This window comes from Mirounga leonina, unplaced genomic scaffold (assembly GCF_011800145.1).
Source record: "Mirounga leonina isolate KUSES-001 unplaced genomic scaffold, KU_Mleo_1.0 Mir_151, whole genome shotgun sequence".
Lineage (NCBI taxonomy): Eukaryota > Metazoa > Chordata > Mammalia > Carnivora > Phocidae > Mirounga > Mirounga leonina.
In genome coordinates this window covers 68,438,873-68,455,365 of record NW_023270377.1, presented here as the reverse complement: position 1 = coordinate 68,455,365, position 16,493 = coordinate 68,438,873, and positions in this window count along the sequence as shown.

Below are 16,493 nucleotides of genomic sequence, written 5' to 3'. Positions count from 1 at the left end.
GTTTCTTTCTTCCTTCCTTCCTTCCTTCCTTCCTTCCTTCCTTCCTTCCTTCCTTCCTTCCTTCCTTTCTTTTTCTTTCTTTCTTTCTTCTTTCTTTCTTTCTTTCTTTTCTTTCTTTTTGAACTTAATATGTCTCTTTGTCCTTACTTTGTCCATTTTCCCAAAATGTATTTTGTAAAAAACTAGTTTCACTTCATGGAAAACAGAATTCCATGTTGAATATATTTTAGAAATATTCATTTTGTATTCCTTTCTTGAATTTAACAAGCTCAACTACAAAGTCTCCAAAAAATTTAATAAAGCAGTTTTATACTTTTACTTAACCAGTGTTTTTCAAATTTACTAGTCTATGGAACCATTTTTATTCTAACATTCATTAATATCCATCAGTACTAACATGCCATAAAGTGAGTGAGTGTAGATGATGTTTTTAGAGCTCTGTACTTGTGAGAATGGTGATTACTATAGGGAAAAGAAAGTTGGTTGGATGGAACTTGAATGGGAAGACAGATGAATTCAGTTTTTAGTTCTAAGATTGAGGTGATGACATATTCATGGAAGTTGACAGGATTTAAGTCCAGTGAGTTGCTGTTCTGTTGATCTTATTCTGCAAAACATACTACCCCCAAGTAATAAACAATCATTTTATTTGCTCATGATTCTATAATCTGGGCTGCTTATCTGAATGGCTCTTTGGCTATTCTTGAGGGTTCTCATCTGGAGTTAGCTGGGGCCTGGGCTCAGCTAACATGGTGGTGGCTGGCTTTTTCTCTCTCTCTCCTCCACATGGTGTCTCCTAATGGTGTTTCCTTTAGGGCAGACAGACTCTACATGGCAGTGCTTGGTTACCAGCAGCGCAAAAGCGGAAGCTGTCAGGATTCCTAAAGGTGTTGTCTCACAATTGGCACAGCGTAATTAATGCTGCATTTCATTGCTTCAAAGCAAGCCAGAGGCCTAGCTGAGATTCATGGTGAGGGAACTACAGAAGGTTGTGGACACAGGGTAGCATGGGTGATTGGGCGTCACCATGCAGCTGACTGCCACAGATGCCATATAGCAAATGCAATAGAGAGTATATCAGCTTGAAAAAGAAGTTTTAAAATTTCCTATTTAGTTATCGGTTTCTTCCTTTTTTTTATTACGTTATGTTAATCACCATACGTTACATCATTAGTTTTTGATGTAGTGTTCCATGATTCATTGTTTGCGTAATACACCCAGTACTCCACGCAGAACATGCCCTCCTTAATACCCATCACCAGGCTAACCCATCCCCCCACCCCCCTCCCCTGTAGAACCCTCAGTTTGTTTCTCAGAGTCCATTGTCTCTCATGGTTCATCTCCCCGGTTTCTTACACTAGAACATTGAGGCAAGGACTGTATTTGATTTACTATGATATTCCCAGCCCTTTGCACAGTGTGAGGTACTTAGGAGGAATTCAATAAACTTTTGTTTAAGAAATGAATATATATAAAGAGAAAAACAGAGGGTTAAGTACTGAACCTAGAGAAATGATTCACAGAGTGGGGTATATAAGGAATAGTTAGAGAACCAACCAAAGGGAGAGTTTCAAAGGAAAGGACGGTGGATAATAGTATTTATTGTAGCAGAAAAGTCAAGGAGAATTAAGGTAGAGAAAAGCCTAATGGCTTTTATTAGAGTTCTTTGAAACTACAACTATCATCCTTTATTTTGTCTTCCTTTGTTGGTTGGTTGAAATGTTTTTAGAGATCAAGTTTTTAAATCTCTAGCCAAATTTTATGCTTTCAGGCACTGTAAAGTGTAATGGCCCCACTGAATTGGTATTATGGTAATTAGACTGAAGGAAGAATAATGCTTGACAAGTAACTAAAATTTTTGTAAAATGTTATCATTCTATAAAATCTTTAATATATAGGGAAAATAAAAACTATTAAGATCGGAAAAGAAAATAGGCTCTAGAGTTACTATCAGAAGTAGAAATCATACCCATTTTTAAAAATTGAAGTATAATTGAGATACAACATTATATTAGTTTAAGGTGTATGATATAATGATTTGATATTCATGCACTTGCAAAATGATTACTACATTAAGTCTATTTACTGTCACCATACAAAGTTGCAGCATTTTTTTGTTGTGATGAGAACTTTTAAAATTTACTTGCTTAGCAACTTTTGAATTTGCAACACAATATTATTGACCACACTCCTCGTGCTGTACTTTACATTCCCATGACGTTTATTTTACAGGTGGAAGTTTGTACCTCTTGATCCCCTTCAGCCATTTTGCTTAACTCCCCTCTACTGTGGCAACCACCAATCTGTTGTTCTCTGTCTATGGTCTGGGTTTTGTTTTTTAGATTTTGCGTATAAGTGAAGTCATGTGGTATTTGTCTTTCTCTGTCTGATTTATTTCACTTAGCATTGATACCCTCTAGATCCATCCATGTTGTTGCAAATGGCAAGATTTCATTCTTTTTTATAGCTGAGTGATATTCCATTATATATAGTCACCACATCTTCTTTATCCACCCATTGATGGACTTTTAGCTTGTTTCCATATTGTGGCTATCATAAATAATGCTGCAGTGAACATAAGGGTGCATATGTTTTATCAAATTAATGTTTTCATTTTTTGGAATAAATACCCAGAAGTGGAATTGCTGGATCATATGATAGTTCTGTTTTTATTTTTTTGAGGAATCTCTGTACTGTTTTTTATACTGGCCTCACCAATTTACTTTTCTACCAACAGTGCATAAGAGTTCTCTTTTCTCTACTTTTTTTTTTCCCCAAAAGTTGGACTTCTGATTGGCTCTATTTATTTTTTTAAATTTTATGATGTTATGTTAATCACCATACATTACATCATTAGTTTTTGATGTAGTGTTCCATGATTCATTGTTTGCGTATAACACCCAGTGCTCCATTCAATACGTGCCTTCTTGAATACCCATCACCAGGCTAACCCATCCCCCCACTCCCCTCCCCTCTAGAACCCTCAGTTTATTTCTCAGAGTCCATAGTCTCTCATGGTTCGTCTCCCCCTCCAATTCCCCCCCTTCATTTTTCCCTTCCTACTATCTTCTTCTTTTTTAACATATAATGTATTATTTGTTTCAGAGGCACAGGTCTGTGATTCATCAGTCTTACACAATTCACAGGGCTCACCACAGCACATACCCTCCCCAGTGTCTATCACCCAGCCACCCCATCCTTCCCACCCACCACCACTCTAGCAACCCTCAGTTTGTTTCTTGAGATTAAGAATTCCTCATATCAGTGAGATCATTTGATACATGTCTTTCTCTGATTGACTTATTTCGCTTAGCAAACACCCTCTAGTTCCATCCACGTCATTGCAAATGGCAAGATTTCGTTTTTTGTTTTTTTGGGTTTTTTTTTGATGGCTGCATAATATTCCATTGTGTATATATACCACATCTTCTTTATCCATTCATCTGTCGATGGACATCTTGGCTCTTTCCATAGTTTGGCTATTGTGGACATTGCTGCTATAAACATTGGGGTGCAGGTGCCCCTTCGGATCACTACATTTGTATCGTTGGAGTAAATACCCAGTAGTGCAATTGCTGGGTTGTACGATAGCTCTATTTTCATCTTTTCTCTAGTTCTTAATAACACCTGCTACTTTTTTTTTTTGAAGATTTTATTTATTTTTTTGTGAGAGAGAGAATGAGAGAGAGCACGTGAGAGGGGGGAGGGTCAGAGGGAGAAGCAGACTCCCTGCCGAGCAGGGAGCCTGATGCGGGACCCGATCCAGGGACTCCTGGATCATGACCTGAGCCAAAGGCAGTCGCTTAACCAACTGAGCCACCCAGGCGCCCAACACCTGCTATTTTTGTCTTTTTCATACTAGCCATTCTGACAAGTGTGAGGTGATATCTCATTGTGGTTTTGATTTGCATTTCCCTGATGATTAGTGATGTTGAGCATGTTTTCATGTGCCTATTGGCCATCTCTGTATGTCTTCCTTGGAAAAATGTCTATTCAGATCATTGGCCCCCTTTTTAAATTGGATTGTTTTCCTTTTTGCTATTGAGTTATACAAGTTCTTCATCTATGTAGAATATTAACCCTTTATTGGATATATGATTTGCAAATATTTTCTCCCGTTTGGTAGGTTGCCTTTTTATTTTGTTGATGGTTTCCTGTGCTGTACAGAAGCTTTTTAGTTTGGTGTAGTCCTTATTTGTTTGTTTTTGCTTTTGTTGCACTTGCTTCTAGAGTCAGATCCAAAAACTAGTGCTAAGACCAATGTCAAGGAGCTTACCATCCATGTTTTCTTCCAGGAGTTTTTAATGGTCTTATATTAAAGTCTTTAATTAATTTTGCATTAATTTTTGTGTATTGTGTAAGGTAGTGGTCCTGTTTCATTTTTTTGCGTGTGGCTGTCCAGTTTTCCCATCACCATTTATTGAAGAGGTTGTTTTTTCCCCTTTATATATTCTTGCCTCCTTTATTGTAAATTGTTTGACCATATATGTGTGCATTTATTCCTGGACTCTCTAGTCTGTTTCATTGATCTAGTGTCTGTTTTTATGCCAGTACCATACTGTTTTGACTCCTATAGCTTAGTACTATAGTCTGAAATTAGGTAGTGTGATGCCTCCGGCTTTGTTCTTTTTCATGAGTGCTTTGGCTATTCAGGATCTTTGTGCTTTCATACAGATTTTAGGATTGTTTGTTCTAGTTCTATAAAAAATGCTATTGTAATTTTGATAGGGATTGTATTGAATCTGTAGTTTGCTTGGGTAACATGGTCATTTTAGCAATATTAGTTCTTCCAACTCATGAACATGGAAAATCTTTCTATTTGTGTCTTCTTCAATTTCTTTCATTGATGTCTTATAGTTTTCAGTATGCAAATCTTTTACCTCCTTTGTTAAATTTATTCTTAGGCATTTTGATGTAATTGTAAAGGGGATTATTTTCTTATTTCTCTTTCTGATAGTTTGCTGTTAGTATATAAAAATGCATCAAGTTTTTATATTGATTTTATACCCAGTAACTCTTTTGAATATATTTATTAGTTCTAACAGTTTTTCAGTAGCGTCTTTAGAGTTTTCTATATCTAAAATCATGGCGGGCACCTGGGTGGCTCAGTTGTTAAACGTCTGCCTTCGGCTCAGGTCATGATCCCAGAGTCCTGGGATCGACCCCCGTATCAGGCTCCCTGCTTGGTGAGCCTGCTTCTCCTTCTCCCTCTGCTGCTCCCCTTGCTTTTGCTCTCTCTCTCTGTCAAATAAATAAATAAAATCTTTAAAAATCATGGCATCTGCAAATATTGACATTTTTACTTTTTTTTTCCAATTTGGATGCCTTTTAGTTATTTTCTCCCCCCCTGCCTAATTGTTCTTGCTAGGACTTCCAATACTGTGTTGAATAAAAGTGGTGAGAGTGGGTATCCTTGTCTTGTACCTGATTTTAATGAAAAACTTTCAGCTTTTTGCCATTGAGTATGATATTAGCTGTGGGCTTGTCATATATGGCTTTTGTTATGTTTAGGCATGTACCCTTTATGCCCACATTTTGAGAGTTCTTTTTTAATTGTAAATGGATGTTGAATTTTGTCAAATGTTTTTTTCTGCATCCATTGACATGACCATATGATTTTTTCCTTCATTTGTTAATGTGCATCACTTTGACTGATTTGCAGTTATTGAACCATCCTTGCATCCCCAATTAAATCCCATTCAATCATGCTGAATGATCCTTATAATGTATTATCCACTTTGGTTTGCTAATATTTTATTGAGGATTTTTGCATTTATGTTCATCAGGGTTATTGGCCTATAATTTTTGTGTGTGGTATCCTTGTCTTTTTTTTGTTGTGGTAATGTTTGCCCCATAAGATGAGTTTGGAAGCACTCTTTCCTCTTCAATTTTTTTGGAAGAGTTTGAGAAGCATAGGTATTAAATCTTCTTTGAATGTTTGATAGAATTTACCAGTGAGGCTGTCTGGTCCTGCACTTCTGTTTGTTGGGAATTTTATGATTATTGATTCAATCACCTTATCAGTAATTGGTCTAATCAGATTTTAATTAATTAGGTAATTAATTAATTAAAATGTTAACTATTTATTTGAGAGAGAGAAAGTGCACATGTGATTGGGGGGAGGGGCAGAGAGGAGGGAGAGAAATCCTTAAGCAGATTCCCTCCTGAGCCTGAAGCCCAATGTGGGGCTCAATCCCAGGACCCTGAGATCATGACCTAAACTGAAATCAAGAGTCAGATACTTAATCAACTGAGCTACCCAGGTGCCCCCAGATTTTTATTTATTTATGATTCAGTCTTGGAATATTGTATGTTTCTAGGAATTTATCCATTTCTTCTAGGTTGTCCAATTTGTTGGTGTGTAATTATTTCTAGTAGTCTTTTATGATTCTTTGCATTTCCTTGGTATCATTTGTAATTTCTCTTTTATTTATTTGAGACTTCTCTCTTTTTCTTAGTGAGTCTACCTAAAAGGTTTGTTAATTTAAAGATTTTTTCCCAGAATCAGCTTTCCCAGTTTCACTGATCTTTTCTATCATTATGTAGTGCATATTTTTGTCTTTCATTACAGTCTTTATATTAAAGTCTATTTGTCTATTTTGTCTGATATCGTTATAGGTACCCCTGTTTTCTTTTGGTTTCCATTTGCATGGAACAACATTTTCCATTTCTTCACTTTCAGTAGTGTAAGCAGCATATAGGTGGGTCCTGTTTTTTAAATACATTCAGCCACTCTATGTCTTTTGATTAGAAAATTAAGTCCATTTACATTTAAAGTAATTATTGATAGGTATGTAGTTATTACCATTTGTTAATTGTTTTTTGTTTGTTTGGTAGTTCCTCTCTGTTCCTTTTTTCTTCTTTTGGTTTCTTCCCTTGTGGTTTGATGACTTTCTGTAGTGTTGTGCTTAGATTTTTTTTTCTCGTTATCTTTTGTGCATCTACCATGGATTTTTGTTTGTGGTTACCATGGGGCTCATATATAACAGGCTATATATATAACTATTTTAAGTTGATAGCAAGTTAAGTTTGAATGCATTGTAAACTCTACATTTGTATCCACACCCTCTTGATGTTTTATGTTTGATGTCACATTTTACATATTTTTATTTTGTGTATTCCTTAACTAATTATTGTGGTTATAGTTATTTTTACTACTGTTTTAACTTTCATACTAGCTGACATGTGATTAATCCATTGTTTTTATTGGTAAGATTTTTTAAAACATTTTTTCTTGTTACTAATTAGTGTCCTTTCTTTTCAGTTTAAAGAAGTTCCTTTAATATTTCTTGTAAGCCTGGTTTAGTGTTGATGAACCCTTGTAGCTTTTGTCTGTCTGGAAATCTCTCCTTTAATTCTGAATGATAACCTTGCCTGGTAGAGTATTCTTAATTAGGAGTTTTGGTCATCCAGCATTTTCAAGCCATTCCTTTCTGGCCTGCAAAATTTCTGCTGAGAAATCCGCTGATCATCTTATGGGGGTTCCCTTATACATAAAAGTTGTTTTTCTGCTGCTTTTATTTTTTTTAAAGATTTTATTTATTTATTTTTTAGAGAGTGAGCGAGAGAGAAACAGCATGAGAGGGGAGAGGGTCAGAGGGAGAAGCAGGCTCCCTGCCGAGCCAGGAGCCCGATGTGGGACTCGATCCCAGGACCCCGGGATCATGACCTGAGCCGAAGGCAGATGCCCAACCATCTGAGCCACCCAGGCGCCCTTTTCTGCTGCTTTAAAAAGATTCTCTCTTTATCCTTAAGTTTTGATATTTTACTTATAGTGCATCTTGATGTGGGTCTCTTTGGGTTCATCTTGTTTGTAATTCTCTGGGCTTCCTGGATCTGGATGCCTGTTTTCTTTACCAGGTTAGGGAAGTTTTCAGCCATTTTTCTTCAAATAAGTTTTCTGCCTTATCGCTCTTTCTTCCCCTTTTGGCACCACTGTAATGCAAATGTTATTTGCTTGATGTTGTCCAAAAGTCCCTGAAAAAATATCTTCATTTGCTAAAGAATTCTTTTTACTTTTTGTAACTCTGTTTGGGTGAGTTCCACTTTTCTGTCTTTTAGCTCACCAACTCTGTCTTCTGCTTCATCTAGTTTGCTGTAGAATCCCTCTAGTGTATTTTTCAGTTCCAGTTATTTTATTTTTCAGCACTGCAACTTCTCTTTGGTACTTTCTTATATTTTCTATCTTTGTTGAAGCCCTTGTTGTATTCATTCATTCTTCTCCCAAGTTTAGTGACCATCTTTATGACCAAGATGTTGAACTCTTTATCGGATACATTATTTATCTTTTTTTATTAGGGTCTTTGTTTCAGAGGTTTTATCTTGTTTTTTCATTTGCAACCTGTTCCTCTGTCTCCTCATTTTGTTTGACTCTCTGTGTTTGTTTCTATGTATTAGGCAAAAAGACTGTTTCTCCCAGTCTTGCAGGAGTGTTTTTATATAGGAGATGAAACTATCATTCAATCTTGCCTTGGCTCTTAGTCATCTCTCAAACCTTTGTGATTGTCTAAGTAGCCTGATTTTTCTGGGTAAGTCCCAGTTGTTGAGGGTATGACAAGACCTGTGCATTTTCTAGAGGGAGGGATCTCAGTTGAGATCTCATTGGAAGCTAGACCTTCAGGCAGCAGCTTTAAAAGTATGCAAATATATATAGTCCTATGGGATCACAATCATAGACCTTGCTGGCCTCCAGACCAAGTGATCTGGAGGTGCCCCCTTAGCAACAGTTGCAAAATCTGGGCTCTTGATGAGTTTATGAGCTCCTTTCTAGGAGGTACCAGTGAACTGTAGTGAGGCCACATGAGAGCTCAAAGATAGTATCTCCCAGTCTATGTTCCCTGTGAGCACTTTTGTAACCTCTTGATGTGTGTTAAACTTGAAGACTGCCTCTCAGGCTGAAGCTCCAAGTCAAGTGGATATGCTTTTAACACAGGAAGACTCAGAGTATGTTTCAGTCTCCCCTGTCTGTGCATTGCCCTGGGGGTGGGAGCCTGTCAAGAACTTTCTGCAATTGTTTTGGATTTATAGGGCCCAGAAACTCAATCCTCTTGGCCACCACAACCAGGCACTCAAGGGACACACTCCCCTGTGTGTGTTGCATATCTTGACAGGGAGAGGTCAGGTACTCACCCAGCTGGCTTATGCAGCACTGCAGGGAATGGCCTGTGGGTGTGAGTTGTGAACACTAGGGCTAGCAGGTTAGAGAGAGAGCAAAAATGATGTCTGCCAGTGCCAGTGCTAACAGGGTAAATGGAGAACATCAAAATGACACCCACCAGTATCTTTGTCCCCAGAGAAAGTTCCAACAGGGTCCTGCCCTTCCAGCAGATGCTTTAACATTAGCAGATTAATCTCCTTCACTTATGGTCTAGGCAGTATTCAAACTAATGCTTCTGCACTGGGTCTCAGGATGAGTGAGTCTGCATGTTGAGCCCCTTAAGAGTGGCGTCTCCATTCCCTACAACCCCAAGGGTTTTCAAAACCAGATGTTTTGGGGGCTCATCTTCCCAATGTAGGTCCCAAGAGTTGGGGTGCCTGATGTGGGCCACAAACCTCTTTGTCACCAGGGAGAAGTTCCATATTTGTAGGATCCCTCCCACTGTTGGTTGCAGGGTCATAGATGGAGTTTCTGCCTCTCCTACCTGTTTCAATGTGATCCTTTTATTCTTTGTTACGGAGGAGCTTGTTTAGGGAGTTTTCAGGTCTTTTTAGAAGGAATTTGCTATATGTAACTGTAGATTTTTTGTGTCTGTGGGAGGAGGCAATTTCAGGATCTTACTGTATAGCCATCTTAGACTGCCAAACTTCCCCATTTTTTTTTATTGTGGTAAAATCTACATAAGATAAAATTTACCATATAACCTCACACTAGTCAGAATGGCTATTATCAAAAAGAGAAGAAGTGTAACAAGTGTTCGCAAGTGTGTGGAGAAAAGGGAACCCTTCTGCACTTGTTGGTGGGAATGTAAATTGGTGCAGCCATTATGGAAAATAGTATGGAGGTTCCTCAGAAAATTAAAAATAGAACTATCATATGATCTAGCAATTCCACTTCTGGGTATTTATCTGAAGAAAATAAAAACACCAATTTGGAAAGATAGTATGCACCCATATGTTCACTGCAGCATTATTTACAATAGCCAAGATATGGAAGCAACCAAGTGTCCATCAGTAGATGAATGGATAAAGAAAATATGATACACATACACACAAACACAAACACACACACAATGCAATATTACTCAACCATAAAAAAAGGTGAATTCTTGCCATTTATGACAACATGGACAGACCTAGAAGGTGTTTACTAAGTGAAATAAGTCAGAGAAAGACAAACATTGTGTGATTTCACTTATATATTGAATCTAAAAACAAAACAGTTGAACAAACAAAACAGAAACAGACTCATAAAGACAGAGAATAAACTGGAAGCTGCTAGAAGGAAGGAGACTTGAAAGATAAGTGACTAGGTGAAAGGGATTAATAGGTACAAAGTTCCAGGTATGAAACAAATAAGTCATGGGGATGTAAAGTACAGCATAGGGAATATAGTCAGTAATATTGTAATAACTATATAAAGTGACAGATGGTCACTAGACATTGTGGTGATCTTTTTGTAATATATATAAATGTCAAATCACTATGTTTTACACCTGAAACTAATATTGTATGTCAACTATACTTCAAAAAAGGGATAAAATATATTGTTTTAACCTATTTGAGTGTACAACTCAGTGGTATTAAGTACATTCACATTGTTATGTAACCATTGCCACTGTTCATCTTTAGAACTTTTCCATAATCACATTCTGAAATTCTGTAGCCATTGAACATTAACTCCCCATTTTTCTTTCCCCCACAATCTTTGGTAATCACTCTTCTACTTTCTTTTTCTATAAATTTTATGACTCTAGTTCCTCATAGAAGTGGAATCACAGTGTTTTTTCTTTTGTGTTTAGTTTATTTTATTTAGCATGTTTTCAAGGTTCACCAATGTTAAAACATGTATCAGAATTCTATTCCTTTATAAGGTGGAATAATCTTCTATTATATGAATATATTGAAATTTGTTATCCATCCACTTATTGATAGGTTTTTGGATTGTTTCTACTTTTTGGCTATTGTGGCCATTTTTTTTCCTGCTTAGGAATCGTGATTATCCATTTTTCCCCTCCTTACAGTCTATTTGAGTTCTCCATATTCCTTTTTTTAGTTCTACTCCTTCAGAAAATTTTCTGGAAAAGTGCCCTGCAGAGAATAATGAAAGATATATTCCCAGCTACAGCTAGAAAGTAGGGCCATACTTGAAGGGCTTGAACAAGGATTTGAGAGAAGAAGATGATGTTTGTCTGGGGATAGAGTTTTATAAAAGGAAAGAGAAAGAATTTTGCCACTTAGGTAGCTATGTGATCTTGGATAAAATACTTGATCTATCTGAGCCTTGGTTTTTCTCAACTGTAAAATGTAGAAATAATATCCATCTCATAGGTTTATTGCAGGGATTAAATGCTCAGAAGAGGTTAGTAAATAAAATGAAGTTTCTTCATGTGTGTCTTTGTTCTTACATCATGCGTGGTGGTTTTTTACAAATACAGACCAAAGGTTTGGGATAATATAACTTAAAATACAGGTTTTTTACATAATCATTCATGATGCTGGGGAGAGGATAGTAGAAACAGGTAGTCATCTTCCAGAATTGCTGATTATGAGTTCCAAAAAGGGGCCAGTTAAGGAGTCATATGCTATGCATGTTAAGATGCAATAAGGAGAGAGGTAAGCAACGGGTTCACACATGGACTCCACAGAGAAACAATTGCAGGCATTGACTTGCAACTGAGCTTATCACCTGGGAAAGGCAATTTTGTTAGATCCATGGTGATTACCAGCAGGGATTTATTTATTCATTTATGGTTAATGATTCTTTAAAGAACACAGATCAGTTAAAAACTAATAATAATAATAATAATAATAACAACTAAAACTAATAACAACTACCATTATTGAGTGCTTACCATGTTCTAGATTCTGTGTTAAGTGCACTACCCATGTCATCTCATATAATCTTCTCTATCATTCTGTGAGGTATGTAGCATGACTAATCCTATTGTATAGATAAAGAAATTAAAGTTTAGAGAGATTAAGTAATTTGTCCAATATTACACACTAGTAAGTGGTGAGGTTGGTATTTGAGCTTGAGCCTTTGACTTAACTGTGCTTTTAACTACTACACAAAAATGAATTTTATCCTTTCTTTTATATCCTGATAATTATGATCCAAGATTCCAATTACATTTACCCAAAACTTATCGAGAACTTTTTCAATTACCTTATCAGGAATTTACTCAGTATAGTCAAGTTATAAAAGGTATAATCAGGAAGGTTAAAATAACTAGACTTATTGTGGTGACCATTTTGTGATCTATACAAATATCAAATCACTATGTTGTATACCTGAAACTAAAACAGTATTGAATGTCGGGTTATTTTTTAATTAAAAAAAGAATCAGTATTTTACTTAATGTTAATTTTCTTTTTGATTAGAAAAACTAATTTAAAGAACTTCCTACATTTCTAAGTATACATCAAAATGATTCAAGGTCGAAGATATTGTGGTTTGAGACTGGAGAAGATGTTATGCTGTCACAAAATATGATATTTTTCAAGTAATATTCTTATTATTAAGAAGTTTTTTCCTCTGGAAACTTGAATACCAGAGCACTAGAGTGAAGACATATTCTTTAATTCATCCTGTATATATTTATTAAACATCTACTAGAGATTATGTACTATAATATTAAGAAAGGCACATTCTTGTCTTCATGGAGATCATAGTCCGGTGGTGAGAATGGACAAGCAAGTACTATAATAAAATACAAAGTCCTGAAAGCACAGGAGGTAGGTCTCAATGAGAAGGTGGAGAAAGGAAAGCTAGGGGAGAGAGAATCTGCTTGAAGCTGAGTTACCTGAGGTTCAAGGGGGAAATTATTAAAAATAGAATAAATAAAATTAAAACTCAAATGACAAACTTGGAAAAAGATTTACAACATATGTGCTATCAAGGGTTGATATTTTTAGTACATAAACCACTTTATAAACAATCTTCAAATCAAATCCCTTAGACTTGAGACTTGAGAGAGGAAGTTTACAAAGCACATTGTCAATGTTCTTGTAGAAGAATAACGAGAACAAGCAGTTCTCAAAAAATTTGCAAATAGACTCAATAACAATAGAAATAGGAATAATAAATTAGTACAAAATTGAGATATATTTTTTCAAATATCAACTTGTTAAAGATTAAAAGATTGATAATAACCAGTACTGAGGCACGGGTAAGGGAAAGGGGCACTACCATTTATTTACTTACAGCTACCAGTTAAGTAGTTTCATTCTTCTTAGAAGATGCTTTGGCAACATGTACTGGAAGTGTTAATTTCTTCTGTCAGAAAAATTTTACTTCGGGGCACCTGGGTGGCTCAGTTGGTTAAGCGACTGCCTTCGGCTCAGGTCATGATCCTGGAATCCCGGAATCGAGTCCCGCATCAGGCTCCCTGCTCAGCAGGGGGCTGCTTCTCCCTCTGACCCTCCCCCGTCTCATGCTCTCTCTGTCTCTCATTCTCTCTCTCAAATAAATGAATAAAATGTTAAAAAAAAAAAAAAGAAAAATTTTACTTCTAGTAATTCATTTAAAGGAAAAAAATAATCAGAAGCCTGAGCAAAATTTTGAGTAGGGGATATATCGTAGCAATAGTATTTACATCAGCAAAATAATGGGAAATCATGTTGGTTAATTAATTAGGTATGTCCTTGTGATAGATTGATGTGTTGCCATTAGTATTAGTTTGGAGAAGACTTTTAGAGAAAATATCAGAAAGCAGGTATGATGAATTCCTAAGTGAAAAGAAAGGTTACTGGGGCGCCTGGGTGGCTCAGTCTGTTAGGTGTCTGACTTCGGCTCAGGTCATGACCTCAGGGTCCTGGGATCAACCCCCCTTCAGGCTCTAGGCTCAGCAGGTTGTCTGCTTCTGTCTCTCCCTCTGCCCCTCCCTCTGCTTGTGCTATCTCTCCAATAATAAATAAAATCTTTTAAAAAACTTACAAAATTCATATATATTATGATTTTGTGTATTTAAACATCATAATGTTTGCGGTGGCTCTCTGAATGTGTTAAAACTAAATAAGTTTTTCTTCTTTGTGCTCTTCGTTTTTTCATGTTTTCTGTAATAAACAAGAATATTTTAGTAATTAGGAAGAGATAGATATGATTTTAAAATAATATCTTGGATTTATAAATTGAAATGAACGTATAAGCCAATTTTGCAAGTGCCGGTTTATATATGTAATAAAGTGAATTATAATAATTTAAAACTTTAATATAGCCTTTCTAATTTCACTAGTTTTCCCTCTCTAATCTATACTTTTTCCAAAGAAAATGCCTTGTAGATATTTGTTAAGCAATGTTTTCATGTTAAGAAACACAGTAAGCAATGTTCATCTTTCTCCCAATGTAATTATTTTTTTATTGTTCATAAAAAACAACAGTATAATTATATTTTATTTAGTGATCAGAATGAAAGGAAACGTGCTTAATTATAGTAAGGAAATTACTTATAAACAAAGCTTAAAAGATTTTTGTTCTTGAAGTAAACACTAGTTACCAAGGGAAAAAATCTCCATTTTCTATCCTGTCTAAAAATAGGATAGAAAAATTACCTGCTTTAGAAGGCTTAGGTGTTAATCCTCACTGAGGTAGAATCATTTGACTTAGTGACCTCTTGCTATTGCTTATAATTTTGTCATTTTAAAGGCTTGAATAAAGAATATTTTCTTCATTTTTTTGTATCTAGGATAATGAAAAGTATATCATAGAGTAAGGATTATAAAGTTATTGACCCAAATAGAGTCTCTAAATCTATCTCTTGTGTGAAGTCTGAAATGCATTAGTACTCACTGAGGTTTAATAGCTAAGACCATAACTGCTATATTATTTTACATATTTTCCTTAATTTATTAGGTAAACTTTTATAATCAAAACTACATTTCAAAAATTATGTTTTAGAACTATCTCTTAAATGTTAAGGAAAAAAAAATTTTATTGAGTAAAAGGTGACTACAATATCTCTTGGTGCTTTTATGTCCTTTCTTTAGTCTTTCATTTACAACTAAAGAATAACTTACATTCACAATGTTGTGAATGGAATTTAGTGGTTGGCTTCAATAGTTAGGGAAAATTATGAAAACAAGTTAAGTACTGCCCTACCAGAGATTATTGATTTTCTGGTCGTTAAGATTTAGATATCATAGACTTATAAAAGCAAGATCTTTCCAGGTGTTATAGTATATTTTTTATTAATGTTTTGAGGTACCAAATTTTTCTGCTAGTTAAATTAACAATGTGGTGGTGTGGTGGGCAAGTCAACTATGCAGTAAGTATGGCAGACTTTTGGCAAAATCGTGAAGTAAAACAAATACATCTTTGCACCTTTTATCACCTTTTCTTTTGTTGCATTCCCATTCAGATTCTTATCCAGGTTCTTTGGCATGCTCTGCTCTGAGCACCCCAGGCTACTTAAACTTTCCTGTTCTCCAAAGAGAGTAGTGGATTCATGGCATATACTAATCTTCAAAATAAACTTAAAAGTTCAATCTAAGCAACATAATTTCTTAATCCAGTAAAATATGGAATGACAGCTGAGACTGAGAATTTCAGGCACGTTTGACATTTCTCCTGTGTCTTAAATCATAGTGTGTGAGCCTGCCTAATCCGTCTGTGTTGTCCCCTAACGACTAATACAGAACCTTGCTTATTTGGTGTTTTTTATACTTATGGCAGGTGCCATTTGTATACTAAAAGGTCTGGGATCAACACCATAGAATGAATTCTCTTAAACTGGAATTTGGAAGAGGTAATAACCATATTAATGTAGATATTAATTTTATTTCCATGTGAATATAGACTATATATATGTTTGTGTGTATATATAAAGAGTATATATATTTTAAACTGTGCTTCATTTTCTGCAATCAGATATGAGGCAGTGAGATGCAAGTGTAAACTGTCATTGTACATAGGAAAATGAAAAGTACATTTATACAAATTTAGCCCAAGAGTTTATTCTCTTAAAAAAGAAAAAAAGTTTTGAATTTAATTAAAAAAATTAGAGTCTGTGTTCCTGTGGATATGTAATTAATATTATCCTCATTAAGAAAAAATAAATATTACTGAGCCTTTATGCACTCAATTCTATGATTTTAAAGAATCCTAAAATATATTTCTTGCTCTCAGGAGGTTTATAATCTCATTGAGGAGATAGCCTTTCATTTCCTCTCAGGAAACATTAATTGAATGTTTGTTAATGCAAATTAAAAATCCTTTCTCTTGAGGAGTTTATAGGCTAAGAAATAAAACATGTACATTAATGTTATTAAACAAATTCATCAGTGGTAAACTGGCATAATAGAAATTCAAATAAAATGTTATGGGTTTGGAGGCCACA